General features: G+C 41.9%; 1 protein-coding gene across 1 annotated transcript in view; it reads left to right on the forward strand.

Annotated features, from left to right (window-relative positions):
- CWC27 (CWC27 spliceosome associated cyclophilin) overlaps nt 1-12237 on the forward strand; it is a 244869-nt gene extending 232632 nt beyond the window's left edge. Inside the window, exons 14-15 of the transcript XR_010941973.1 lie at nt 9453-9671; nt 11668-12237. The gene's annotated coding sequence lies outside the window, so the exon portion shown is untranslated. The remainder of the gene's footprint in view (nt 1-9452; nt 9672-11667) is intronic.
- Nucleotides 12238-15134: the final 2897 nt, after the last annotated feature.

Raw genomic sequence — 15134 nt, forward strand, 5'->3', positions numbered from 1 at the left:
CTGAAACTTTGATCATAGAAGGCTTGTTAAACAGACCGCTGGCTTCACTGCTGGTGATCCAATCTTTGGAGACTGACAATATCTAGTGAAGTTAAAAATGTTCATATCCAGTGATCCAGAATTTCTAATCCTAGGTCTGTTGCCTAAGGAAATTCTCACACATTGCTCAAGGGGACCTGTACTAAATATACATTGAAGCATCAACCAAAGAGTGGATAAATAAGTTATTATACATCCATGCTATGGAATACTTTGTAAGCGGCGAAGATTAATAAACCAGAGTTGTGTGTACTAGTTTATCTTAAAAATAATGTGAGGAATAGGCAACCTCCTATATAAAAATTTAAAACACACAACTCACCATTATATATTGTTTACAGATGTATACATGTAGCAAAAGTATAAAAACATAAAAACTAGTGGTTACCTCTGAGGAGGCAGAAGGAATACACAGGGGGCTTCATTTGTGTTTGTAATGTTTTATTTCTTAAGATAGATGTTGGGTAGTCAAGCCTCATTATTCTCTTTACATTTTGGTATGCCTGAAATATTTCATAATTTGTTCTTTATGATCTAGAACCTGAGGTGAGAAGACAGAAGGACACCCCCTTTCTTTTTGGCTTCAGAAGTAGGAGAACGTTCCAAAGAGAAAAAGAGGGATATGATAAAGGTGTTCTGGGGAACAGATGCTAAGCCACCACAAATAAGCCAGTGTTTGGAAATGTGCCCTATCTTTCCCTCACCGCTGTAATATCAATTGTATTACAGATGTTCACAAAGCAAAATGTTGTTGTTTTCTAAACTCACAAAGTCTCTGTTGTTTATTATGAAAAGTATTACCACTGGATCTATTTGTATTGAAGTACCCCGTAGGTTTCTCTACCATTCCTCCACGACTGTGTCCACCTAAAACAGTGTGGTTTTATCCCTAAAATAGAGGGGACCACAGGCCTCTAGGGCACAGCCAGAAGACTAGTATTCACAGGTTTAGAAGATAACTGAAAAAATTAAAACAGGTTGACTGAATGCGCCTCATCCTGCTTTAAATTGCAAGGAGCAGAAAGATCTGAAATTCTACAGAGATTAGAATCTTACCAGAATTTCACCATGATAATAAAACTCATTTTGAATTTAACTGAATAATAGCAATAACAATTTTTTAAAAGCTTAAGAACATGGTTAAATTATCTGTCATATATAGTATTAAATGTGCTTATAGTAAAATCTTTGGAAATGTCACAGGAACGTTTTGGGGCCATGTGAATTGCAAAAATGAAATAAAATGAGTTCAAAGACCAAAAAAAGAGAAAACGTAAGACAATTAGCCTGTATAGTTCATTCTAATTTTATATTTATTTGGATTTATTTTTCTCTATGTACTTGCCCTAGGGATGTTATCCTGAAACAGTGAAGTCCAGTAGCCATCTCCTTTGTTATCTATGGTGATGCTGGGCATTGTGGAGAACAGAAAGAAAAGCAACTCCTGGCAATTGTTTTTTCTCATTTTCTGACAAGCCATTTTTTTCACTTTGGTTGAAGCTGTCAGCGAGGTGAAAGTTAAAATTAACTCTAGACCTCTCCTTTCTCAATAGGTAATTGAAGAAATGCAGATTGCTCTAGAATTTTTAATGGTATAGTATCAAAACACACATTATCACATGCCCTCAGCTCTCTGTATGCTCTGTGGCCACGCAGTCAGTAATGCATCTGCTGCATCTAAAAATGGGGACACCATAGAAAAAGGTCATCAAAAAGTGTGAGGAGATGAGTGGTTTGCTGCTGTTGTTTTTAGAACAAGTTCAATAAGCTATGGTGTCCTTATCAGACTGTCACTACCAAGTCTCTTGATAGGATCTGACGTGTGAGGTACATAAACCTGTGCTGTTGTATCACTGTGGCCTGAATGGAAAAGGTTAGATAAATGCAGAATATTGCCCCAACATGCTGTTTAATCTTGGCGATAACAAGAAAGAAAATGGATGTGTGAAGTGAGTTACCATTGAGGGTTGTATCAGTATAAGCAATTTGTATGTACGGGGTGTAGAGAAGTTAAGAGGGGTTACATTCTTTAACACCGTCATTCACCAAAAAAAAAAAAAAAAGCAGGTCTGGTTTCTCTATGGCTTTGACTCCTTTCCAGTGACTCTATACAGTTTATCATGGGGTACCACTTCTGCTTACTAGAGACCAGGAGGTTTTCCTGTCTCACATATATTTTATCTCCTTTCTTTTAGCTTTTAATGAAGAGAGGTGAAACAGGAGCCATATTTTAGAGAAATCCTTTCTAATAAGGATTCGATGAAATCTGAATTCCTAGAGAAATAAAACACCAAATCTTACTAAGATGGGTATTAGAAGTCCCCTGCTTGTAGAGAGAATACTCATTTATTCCCCCAAATCTTCCTTGACAAAGCTATACTTGAACATCTTTGTCACAGATGCTAAGGGTTGTGCTAATCCCTGTGCAGAGTTTTCAGTGGTACACAGCTAAATTGGCTCCCTAAAAAAACAGAAAGCAAGAAAAGCCCTGATTTGCATCATTTGCTGACTTCTGTGGTGTAAATACTCTCACCATGGCTGATTTCAAGCCACCAAAGGTAGCTCCAGGATACAACTGGTTATTTTTCCCATTCTGTTTCATGGCTAGCTAAAAGCTTATGTAGTAACTCTTGCACTGGCACTAAAGAACTCACAAAGGTTTTTAACCTTTTTCCAAGATGACAACCTTCAAGAGTATTTCTCTTTTATGTGATTACTTCAGACAATTTGGTGAAGTTCTAAATTGTAGCAACATCTGCACCCTATGCTTTTTATGACTAGTTTGTACCTTTAGATTCTCTGTTGAGGGAGTTTTCCAAAGTCACTTGGCTCACATTTATTTTTCCCTCTGCTCATCTTTTTGCCTCAGTTTAGTCCAAATCTCACAGAAAAAAAAAAAGAGGGGGGAGAAAGGAAGGAAATGTAATTATAGTTCTTTGAATTATTCTCTGTAAGTGATAATGTACAAATCCATCATTTATATTTTTTTGGAAGATATTTTGGGTTAGGGATGGAGAATCCTACCTGGAGGGAAGACTGGCTTCTAAGTGAAATGCAGACAGGAATCTGGTCTCTCTCTTCCACATCTGCTCGGGATTATTCCTTTAAGTTCAGATCATGATATTAATTCATGTTATTTGATCAGCAAAAACATTCGGGAGGCTTTCTTCAGAGCACCAGTCAAAAAGAAGGTGTTCTTTGTCTTTTAGAAAATTGTTATTTTCTCATTCCATGATGCCAGAAATGATAATCATTGCTGCAGTTCCAGAACTTTTTAATAATCAGGATAATTTTGAGAGCAGAAAACTCTTAAGTGACTTTCCCATTTATTTTCTGACTAATCTAGTTGGAGCTTTATTATTCAAGTGTTTTAATAATATATTTGAAATGAAGGGCATCATGTAAAAAAAATAAATGACTAAAGTAGTATATATTCTATGGCTAGTTCTCAACGGTTATGAATAAACTTAAAATTTGTGAATTACCTCTTTTTTGTATGATGTGAGTAAACTGTTCTTTAATTTGCAATTTTTTAGAAAATATTTTATTCAGGGTAAGAGGTATGTGACCACTTTATCTCTGTTCTAAACTTTTACTATATTATTGGTGTAAATGAATAGACTAAGAATGGGTGCTATCTCCCAAGCAACTAAAGAATTCAACAAGTGATTTTTGAATTAATTTAGAAAAGTTATACATGTTATTTTGTGAGACCTAGGTCCATTTCAGAGTGAAGTTTCCTAATGACCATCATGTGGATTTCATGTCCCATCAAACCTGACATGTCCAAAACTGAACTCACCTACACGTCCGTCCTAGCCCTTCCTCCACCAGACCTGCTTCACCTGCACTTTTCCCCATCTTCCCTATTGGCAATGCCACTTTTCTAGTTACTCAGGCCAAATAGTTTGGATTCCAGTCTTCATCTCACACCCTATATCCAGTCTGTTATGATAATCTGTTGGCTCTACCTTCGAAATATATCCAGAATTTCACCATTATTTACCACTTCCCACTGCTACCACCCTGGTCAAAAGGACCATAAACTTTCATGTGGACTACTATTTATAAAAGCACCGTAACCAGTCTCCCTGCTTTCACACTTATTTCCCTAAATTTATTAACAACGTAGCAGCCAAGTGAAACCTCTTAAAACATAAATCACATTGTTATACTTCTCTGCTCAAAACCCTTCAATGGCTCCCCATTTCGTTCACAGTAAAAGCCCACATCTTCACAACGGCCTATGAGGCTCTAGATAATCACCACACCCTCCCCTCAATCCCTGACCTCCTCCCTTACCACACTCCCCATCACTCACTGTACTAGCCACACCAACTGTCCAGCACTTCATCAGATGAGCTAGGTGTGGTCCATCTCAGGTGCTCTGCACTGGCCAGTTCCTCTACCTGGAATACTCGTCCACCAGATGTCCAAATGACCGACTCCCGCACCTCCTTCAAGTCTGCTCAAACGGCCCTATCTCCATAAGGCCTACAGTAACCACTCTACTTTAAAGTTGCAGCCCATCCCCACCCCACATTCTCAGTCCCTCTCAATCTCCCTCTCTAATTATATTCAATGGCACTATGAACTCCTAAGCACTCTGCCTTATTAACTTATTTAACTTACAAACAACCCTATGAAGTAGGTATGGGCCCTTGTTACCATTTTACAGATGAGGAAACCGAGCCTTACAGATGTTAATTACTTACTGTTTATCAATCACCTCCCACCATAGAATGCCCTCCACGAGGACAAGGATTTTTGTCAGTTTTGTTCACTGTTGATCCAGTGCCTAGAACCATGCCTAGCAAAGAGCAGACATTTAATAAATATTTGTTGAATGAATAAATAAACCAGTATATCCCCCCCCCCCGGTGAAAAAACAGGATCCAATATAGTGTTATTCCATATTTTATCACTTAATATTACCATCATTTCATAAAGTTAGGACATTTTTACACTAAAAATGAAGGAAGGAGATAACTTCAGTTCAGAAACGGCTCTAACATTTGAATAAATTTAGCTTTAGGAAAACCTTACTACATTGTCTTTTTCTCATTTTAACATAAGCCACTTTGTCACAGGTGGGCACAGATCCAAAGACCATTTTGGGAAAACCTCTGTAGGAAAACCCATTTACACCTATATGGCTTCCTTGAGTACCTGCTCTTTATAGAAAGCGATATTCTAATTCCTGAGACTAGAAAGAACTGAGGGCCAACATGCAGTGTGTAGAACGCAAGGCTATAAGGCTTCAGACATGCAACTGCTTTAACAGAAAAACTATATAACCTCTTAATATCAGTTTTCTCCTCTCTCACATGGGAACGATATCAGCTGCCTTACCTACCTAGCTGTCACAGACTAAAGAAGGAATAAACAAGAAAACCAAGCTTTTACAAAGCTTATAATGATAGGAGCTAACACTTAACAGATACTTACTTTATGCCAGACACTCTTCTAAGCACTTTATCTGTATTAATCCTTTTAATCCTCATAAACAACTCTATGAGGTAGGCTCTATTATTATCTCCATTTTACAAATGAGGAGGAGACTTGAGGCTTAGCAAAGTTAAGTAATTTGTCCAGGTCACACAGGAAGCAAAGCAGCTAGAATTTAAAACAAGACTGAATCCAGAGTTTCAGCTGATCACTAGACTACCATGCCTCTTGCTACACAAACCAGATTGTTTTACAATACACCTCTAATATAACTATAGAGTTTATAATCCAGCAGGTAGAGAAGGAGGCTGACACTCCAAAATAAAAACACAGCACGGTGATTTCAGTTGAAAAGAATTATATATGTAAAAACTGAGTGAGCGCTAGAAGGAACCAAGATTGTGGTTTAGTGGGATTAATCTAGAACTGCTCTGCGGCGGAGGGAATTCTGACCATAATTTGGAAGGAAGGGAGAACATGGCATCGAGGAGACAGGTCCTGTTCCAGGTGAAGAGAAAGTTATACGGACAAGACATTAAGACAAATGTAGGAGACAGTGATGTGTCTACATAATGCCAAAACATCTGGTCAACTGAGTTTAAAAAAAAAACCCTCCATCAACACAGTAGATTTCTTCAGTCAATCCAGATGTTTGGCGTCTTGTACACAAAACATCCAGATGATTAACTGAAGATCTGACAGAGTTGACTGAATTAACCGTGTGTTGTAGCATTGTATAGACAGTGTCAGGACGTTTGCTTGGCTGGAGTGGAGTCCAGCTATAAAGGAGATAATGGTCCAGGCAATGAGAGGGGACCTGGAGCTTGGATTTGATGCAGTTGGAAGCTGCTGGAGGAGGAGTGTGATGGAAATGATGCTTAAGGAAGAGGATTCTAACAACTATGTGAAAAAAAAATATGGTGAGAGGAAAAGTTGTAGACAGGAAAGAGGATGTGAGTAGAGTGCAGGTGTGTGTGAGGTAATTAGAGCCTGGACCAGAATCAGGCTTGGGAAAGCAACAGGAAGGAACGGATCTGAAAAACATTACAGAAAAAGAACAGGAAGTCATGATGGGCTGGACAAGGGAGTGCAACTGCACATCACCCCAAGGTTGGAAGCCTCCAGGCCTGGGAAAGCAGCTGCTGTCAGCCTCACCACAGTAGTAAACCAAGAAGGAATCCCCAAGAGACCCCTCCCCTCAACCTCCATCCAGAGTCCAGAGCCAGGCCCACAGGCAGGGGGAACTTGGAGACCACAAACACAACTCTCATGAAAGGTTTCCTATTCATTTTAGCCACCTAAGTTGATTTCCCTTCATGTCCAATTTCATGAAGGGATTGAGAATGCTAGATTCAGATTGTCAGGTAGACACAACTTCACTGAAAAGTCTAAAAAGACAATATTGTAATGACATTTGCTTTTATACAGCATATAATGTAAATTAAGATGTATAGGGGTATGAATAAATTAGATGAGATGAGATTAAGAGAAATTATATAGTACCTATATTACCTAGTTAGCATTATAAAAGCCTGTTAACAGGCACAATTAATGGCCGAATTCAAGAATTTACATATTTTTTTAAACCCTTAATTTATGAAACCTTGGAATGTTCAACTCTTGGCTTGGATATTTTGCAGATTTTTTTAAAATTCCAAATATCTTATTAGACAAGAATCGAGTTTATATTTATTTATAAATAGTCACAAATTCTAATTTACTAGGATTCGAACTATGATAGTGTGCTCCCACTTATCAAAAAAAATTCTAAATATCCATGCAAGTCATCGTTTTGCAAATTTGCATTTTCAAATATTTTCAGCCCCAGGCTTATCAGCCCACACAACCAGTTATGTGCCCTTTACAGACACAATCGGGGTTTCTCCAACTGCTTCCTTGTTCATTTCAGGAGGGAAGGAAACTTCAAGAGAGGTTACTCTCTTTGTTCATGGTTTGGAACAAAACTGAGGATCAATCAATCTCTCCTTCTCTCTCTCCCCCTCTCTCTTTCTCTTTCCCTCTCTCTCCGCCCCCCTTCCCCTTCCCCCCACCAGAGAAACAACACAGAATGTGAGACCATAAATATATTAACGTGTTCCATGTCACCCTGGGGGAGGTGGAGGGGTCAGGAAACTTGTTAAAATCAGTTTCCCAGGCCTCAGAAATGACAAGTCTGTTGATCTGGGGTGGGAGCCCAAGAATCTGCTGGGTTTTCTGTTTGATTTTTAACAAGCTCCCCCAACTAATTCTGATGACTGTTTTCTGAAAATCAGACTTAGATCCTGCCCTAAAGTGGAAAGCTATAGAATGAAAAGCATCCGTTGGAAATGCAAATCTCAAATGGTAAAACAGATTTAATTTTTTTTTCTTACACATCCCTTAATCTTTCCTTTATGTAATAAGCTCCTACGTAAATTCACTGTGTTCTTTGATATGCAGAATTTTTCATAGAAACTGCATAAAGTCAAGCACACCTATGCAGTCAACCTAGAAGCCTAGAAGACAAACAGGACAGCCTGTCTGTTCTCAATTCACAGCACTGCCCACTACAGCCCTTCCCGGACACAAATGTTTACATGATGGGAAAATGTAATTAATGATCTTGGTAAGTCTTTCTACTGCTCCAAGGCTAAGTGAGTCACTTATTTATCAGATAGAAAAAAACAGTTGGGTTCACTGAAACAATGGGTGATTTATCCAGGTGTGTTTGAATATAACCTTCCCACAGCCATCTTTTTGTAAGAAATACTTCAAAGTTAGTAGATAGCAAACTAGTTATTCAAAAAGTTAATCAGTGAAATGTCCCCCATCATAACATCAAGATTAGAGTGTTTGTTCTCTACATATAATCGCTTAGGTACCCCTTTTTTGGCAATACTAACTCTACTGCAAGAAAGATTAGTAGACTTTTTTTTTTACTGGTGCTATGGCTCCATTTGCCTTAAACTCAACTCACTCACCTAAATCTTTTCCCAAGGATATAGGAAAAAGAATAAATTGGGAGAATTTTATTAGAGGCCCTTCATTACCTAAGGTGTAACGATTAAAAGTCAAACTTAATTTTATTGTGCTTTGAATGATGCTTTTGAAACAATCAAGGGTTTCACAGGCAACCCAAGTGGTTTTGACTTGAGTAGTGATTCTTTCCCACTTTCCATTCTCCTGCCACTTTCAATCTCATCTAGCAACCATGGGAAATGGTCTCATGCCCTAGTGGGAGGGAGTTAGGACAAGCTAGGATTGCAAAAGAAAACCCTTTTCAGAACATAAAAAGTCCTTGCATTCTGATACAGGTTAAAACAAAGAGAAAGATTCATTTCCAATGATCCTCTTTTATCCTCCACATAAAAATACTAACCTTCAATGCCTCCATCTCAACCACAGTATTGATAAGGGTAAGAAATAAACAAATTCTCCTTAGAGTATTTCATTGATTCTACTGCTTTAATATCATTTATGGTATACAATGGCTTCCAGTACCATGCTTTTTTCCTCAGGGCCATTGCTAGCCCATTTGGTGCCTCTGTGTGAATTAGAAAAAGGCACCCATTCCTCAAGGCACTTTACTTCCATATGTCAGAAAACTGTGATAACATACTGAGTTTCTTTGAACAAGACACTTTATCACATCTGCAGGAAAAATCACCATAACAAATGTCAAACCTATATTGCTTATGATGTGAATTACATCCCCCAAGACGTGGTGCCCTTGTGCAAAACTCAACAGCACGGCTATGCGTAACAGCCTTTTCTCTCACCCCCTTCCCTGTCAGCCCTCTCCATTCGCAAGCCCAGCCCAAAGGCTCTAGAGTCCTACAGAAGAAACTCTATAAAACTGCTTTCTTGAAGATAATCCATGATATTCTTCCAGCCAAACTCAAATCTAAAGCCCACTGGGGTCCCTGGAAAATATAAGATGGAATCCAGGTGATAAGGTCTAACCTCTTATTTTGTGCTTAATCTAGTTTCCTTGCCTGCAGTGGGCTGTATGCAGAGGACTTGCACCTAACACATCGGATTAGAGTTCCCAGCGCAGAACCGCTGTGCTAACACCCCAGCTTGGTAAGCTGTGTGGAGAAGCACTGCACACAACACCTCAATTCAAGATGGCGGCAGCGGGCCATGACCGGAGAAGCTGCACCAGGCACTGCAATCTGGAGCCTGAGCCACAGCTGCTGCAGGTGGTGAGAACCCCACCCCCGCCCCTCCCTGCTAATGAGATCCCCATAAGGCAGCCCCGCCCACAGCCTCTGCTCTAGAGCCCAAGCGTCCACCTCTCCATCCTCCGATGAAAGAAGAAAGCTTTCCTTTGCTTCTGAACCGAACTTGGTCTCCTTCTACGGGCTCAAACAACACTGGGCGGGAGGACCCTTGTTGGGGCCTGACTAGACAGGGTCCGATAACACTGCCTTCTTGGAACTCTCTCCTCCCACCTCATAATCCTGACTCTCCCTTTCCTACCAGCAATTCTAGTCCTGCTCCTCTTTTCTGTGGACTCTGTTCTTAGACTCTAGCTCTGAGGAATCTGGTCAATACTTCCTGAGATAAAATGGTCTTTGGAGCCAAGGCATTTAACAGGTGGAAGCTAGAAGTGCTGCCTGTTCCATATGACGTAGCCTGTACCACCTCACTGTTCCCACAGCAAATACTTGTTTTCCTGTAAACTTGGGGCACAGGCTAGTAGATTTAGTGACAAGACAGTAATCTATGACTTGGGCCATCTGAGGTTCCATCTCACCTGCAGAGCCCATGGCTTGTTCAGGAAATAGATCTATCTGGAAGTTCAGACTCTACAATAACTAAACAGACTTCTGAGCATCACTGTCCAGGACCACAGCCCTCTGCCTCTGGCCCCCAACCGTCTGCAACACTTTGAAGAAAATGTTTCTTCACCAGGCTTACAATTCAATGGCCACCCAGTAAGATGTAGAACAAAGACACTCTTCCCAGGCCTGTGAGCGGTATGCATAGCCAAAGTGTCTCTCCACAGGCTGATGATAGTCCCAGGTTTAAGAATGAGGTCCTCGGGGCTTCCCTGGTGGCGCAGTGCTTGAGAATCTGCCTGTCAATGCAGGGGACACGGGTTCGAGCCCTGGTCTGGGAAGATCCCACATGCCACGGAGCAACTAGGCCCGTGTGCCACAACAACTGAGCCTGCATGTCTGGAGCCTGTGCTCCGCAACAAGAGAGACCGCGACAGTGAGAGACCCGTGCACCGCGATGAAGAGTGGCCCCCGCTTGCCGCAACTAGAGAAAGCCCGCGCACAGAAAACGAAGACCCAAAAATAAATAAATAAAATTAAAAAAAAAAAAAGAATGAGGTCCTCATGACCTGCCGAGCTGAGAGAAGATCGTGTTCCTGGATGACATTCTGATGTGGTCCATAACCTGCCTTTGGCTCCTGGGTGAACCCTCTCTGTAGGTATAATGTGAAAATGTGTTTAGTGCCTCTCTTCAAAGAAAACCTCCTCTCTGCTGACAAGGGTTAGTAATATGCTAGGATGGTACACTTACCTCTCTCTTTCATTCCTTTAAATATCCAAGACACTCAGTGCCTCCTGAGGTTTATTAGTTAATAATGGGGCTTTTTTTTTTATGACAATCCCATCAAGTACCACCTGAAGAAGAGGAACCATTTCAAAATCTGTGGTGGCCAAAGAATTCTTCTAGCACCTGCATGCACCTGAATGCAGTTCCCCTTGCCTTCTATCCCACATTATCCTTACTGTTTCTAAGTAAAATGTCTCCCACCAACAGGGGAAAACAAATTGTTTTATTTTGTTTTCCTGCAAGTGCACTTTTTTCCAACAATCTTATGTGCTGGAAGTTAAGTAAACATTGACCTAAAAATGTTACAGCACCTTCAAGAACCAAGAAGGTTTTTTTCCCCCTTCTCATCCAATATGATGGGGCCAAGTTTGACATTTCCATCATGTTTAAAATATAAGGCTAAAAAAAATAACCTTGGTGGTCACTGGCCTGACATGAGTCTGGTTAAACTTTAAGGAAACTGCTTCCAAGATAGGATTTAGATGCTTCAGAATTTGTTGGAATGTGGTCAACAGAAAAATAAAATTTCAAATCCTGGCTTACTGGCCTGAAGGACCTCCATGAGGTAGACTCTATACAGGAAACAATTCCATCATCCAAAGTGAATATTCACTCATTTTTCTTTTCCAGCCAGGAGTTTGGAAGAAGCGAGCAGGCAATGTAGTCATTTGGTAACATCCCTCCCACTGCCAAAATGGATTAATGCTGGGAGATCTTACAACTGGTGAGTAATCGGTAGTGCTTGCAGACCCTCCAAGATCCCCAAGGTGTGATTATTTTCATACATGGATTTCTGTCATCATCCTCCAAAGGGTGCTTTGTCAGTTTCTTTAATTTTCCCTCACTGGACGCTCAAGCCCATGTTATGGCATGGCCTCCAAATCACTGCCAATCTCCTGCTCAAACCAAGTTGGTGAGCACTTTAGAGACACTGCTAAAATGTGAGGGCTATATTAACAAAATTATACCAGCTTCCTCTTAAATGATTCTGGAAACGTACGAATAGTTATTTTTAAAAATAAAATTTAGAACCTGATCATCCTCTGGTTCCACTGATTTGGTTTATTATACCCCTACCTAATACTCAGGTTGATTTTAAGATGTCATGGACATACTAAAATCTCAGACTATGAAGAACCTAATTGAAACAACAACCCCAAATATGTGAGTTTTTAAAATAAATGCTCTTTGCATCTTTTAGCATTGACTATCACTCATTCAACTCCTTTCTGGGACTAAAAGGGCCTCTGAAATGGGAAATATGACATCAAAACTCACACTTGGGAATCAAACAGCCAAAAGTTCAAGCTCTGTCTCTGCCACCAACTAGCTGGGAATCTTTAGATGATTCACCTAAACTCTCTGAGCTTTGGTTTCCTCATCTGTAATTTGGACATATAGTTTCCCTCAAAAGATTGGTGTTTCTTTGACCTGAGTCGAATGCCCTTCCCCTGGGCTTAGAGACCTGCAAACCTTTGCCTCCTAGTCACTCAGGAAGTAGGTACTTCTGTCCTCTTCCCAGATCCCTTTAGCTCTGTGTTCCCAAGTCTTAAGGTCAGCCCCAACAGTAAAGCTAATTTTGGAAAACTGGGCCAAATGTATCTCCAGAACCTCATTATTTCTGACCACCAACCCCACCCCCAGAAACGCTGTGTTGCCTAAGCTGAGCACTGCCCCTGATTCACAGTAGCCCAAGCCATAAACCAGTGGGCCCTACCTTATCTGGTGTCAGAAATACCCAAGAGCTCTGAAAACCACAGATGTCTGCCCCACTCCCAGCCCCTGGGTAATTCTGATGATAACCCCAGTTTGCGAAGCTCTGATTTTAGCAGCCACCAAACATCCCTACCTGTTCCTCCCATGCCTTGGAACTGGATTCTCCTTCCTGAGCTACATAAACCCACTGCTGTATCTCCCAAACCCAGTTAGTTGTTGACTCTGGTTACTATGAGCTCCGAACAGGTCACAGGGACTCAAGCTGCTGATTATGGCTTAGGAACCCTCCTCCACATCCCCAGCCCCTTGCGCCCAAGAGGCAGAAAAGGCATCACAGAAATATAATCAAGAGAGCACCAGGGTTGTAGAATCAGTAGCGGCTAATGTGGAACAACGGATCTAAGTCAAAAGATTTAAAGGCCTGAGACGCCAACAGTGATCAAAAGCAGATAAACACCCTTCACCCTGCCAAGGCAATCTAACATGATGCAGCACTGAGTGAACTGGTGAAGTTCATAAAGCAACCCTAGTGAGGCCTTTGTGTGTGTGTGTGTGTGTGTGTGTGTGTGTGTGTGTGTGTGTGTGTGTGTGTGAGAGAGAGAGAGAGGGAGAGAGAGAGAGAGAGGGAGGGAGGGAAGGGAGAAAAAGAAAGAAGGAAAGAAAGAAAGAAAGGAGAGAGAAAAAAGCAAAAGAGAAAGAAAGAAAGAAAATAGATTGTGACAAGTTGTGATATGATTAAAACAAATTAGCAGGGCAATTTGTGTTTGTGGGTATTTTCAAAGGGTACCAGTGCTTCTCACCAACTCCAGCTCTCTCTCCACTCATCCCCAGGTTCCAGGTACTTGCCTACACCCTGCTCTCTGGTGTGGTTCGTAGTGTGATTCACTGTTTAACATTTGCCTGATAAACTAGACAACAAGCACAGGATGGGGGAGCTGGGGCACTGAGCTGCAGGGACTCCAGTGGGAGCTCCTTCAAGACTGACCACAAGGCAAGTTAGTATAAGAATCTGCTGTAAGAGGAAATGCTGGGAAGGCAAGATGGAGGCGTCCCTCACTCCATGTGCTCCTGGGCACTCTCCCTAGCATTTCCTTCTGAGCAGAGCCCAGTAGCTTCCCACATAAAATGCTTCGAGTCCTTTGCTGGACCGGCCTGAAAAGTGTGTCACCTCACCAGAATTCTTTTCAGAACATTTTACAGAGCCATTCATAAGAACAACATATTTCACTGCCAGGTGTCTTTACTGACATCTCAGACCCCCTACAGTCCTTTGATCACTTTTTCTCCTAGAGGACACAGACAGCTTTTAGCAAGACCAGTGTGAGGAGCTTCTCCAAGGAAAACAGATGGGATCCAAGGTGCATTATCCCTCAGAGGGCTTCTCCAGGGATCAGGAACCCTGTTCCACAATGCTGCTAGGTGCCCATTCTGTTTTTGCTGCTGTGGCTCCTCGCAAGGGCCAGTGCGGAACATAGGCCTGCACCCTGGCTCTGGATCCCAGAGCCCTGCCATCCTCCAGCAACCGGCTAACAAAGCGTGCCAACAACGGTTTGAAACCGTTAAAACAATTTTAATAAAAATAAAATCATGAATAATATAACTATAAATACAGATCTCATTAAAACAGGAGGCTATAAAACCCTGTACTTTAAAAATAAGAACGGCCTCTCTAAGTGCATTCCAGTTACGGTCCAAGATGTAATTTACCCTTTGGGACCCTGATACTACAGCAGATCTCGGTGAAACCACTGTCTCACCACCGTGGTGACAGTCAAGAACGGTCGCAGTACCGAGCGAACCTGCCTGGCGGGACCGAATAGGTGGCCGGCCAGCGGCGAGAGCGGGCGGCCGGCGCGCTGCTGTGCATGCGCTCCTGAGCAGGCCGCCGCGGGCAGCTTTGGGGAGGCCGAGCCGCGTGGCTGCCCAGCCTGCCGCTCCGCGGGGGCGTCTGACATCGCCATCCGTGTGGGGCACCCTTTTGTCTCACCCCGACCCGAGTTCTTTTCAGGGATTAGTCCTGACTTCGTGATTAATCAGCACTTTCGGCTTTTCCTAGGGTGACGTCATTGCTGCTCAGAGCTAAAACAGGCTTCTTTCTGAAGGCTCCTGCGCAGAGTAGGGTCCTGTACCCCGGAGACTGTCCCGGGGACCTCGCCCTGCCCAGACGGCCACAGCCAGCTCCGCTCTGCGGCCCGGCAGGAGCGCTTGGTGCCCCGTCACAGAGCCTCTGCTCTTTATTGCTTCGGCCCACTGGTTAAATGCAAAAGTTCAAGGTTTTCTGTCCTTTTTTCATAATTATAAAAGTAGGACATGCTCATTTCAAAAGGTGGAAAATTATGAAGAGAAAAGTAATCAACCAAAGCCTCACCCTGCGGGCTCAA

The sequence above is a fragment of the Pseudorca crassidens genome, chromosome 3 (assembly GCF_039906515.1).
Source record: "Pseudorca crassidens isolate mPseCra1 chromosome 3, mPseCra1.hap1, whole genome shotgun sequence".
Classification (NCBI taxonomy): domain Eukaryota; kingdom Metazoa; phylum Chordata; class Mammalia; order Artiodactyla; family Delphinidae; genus Pseudorca; species Pseudorca crassidens.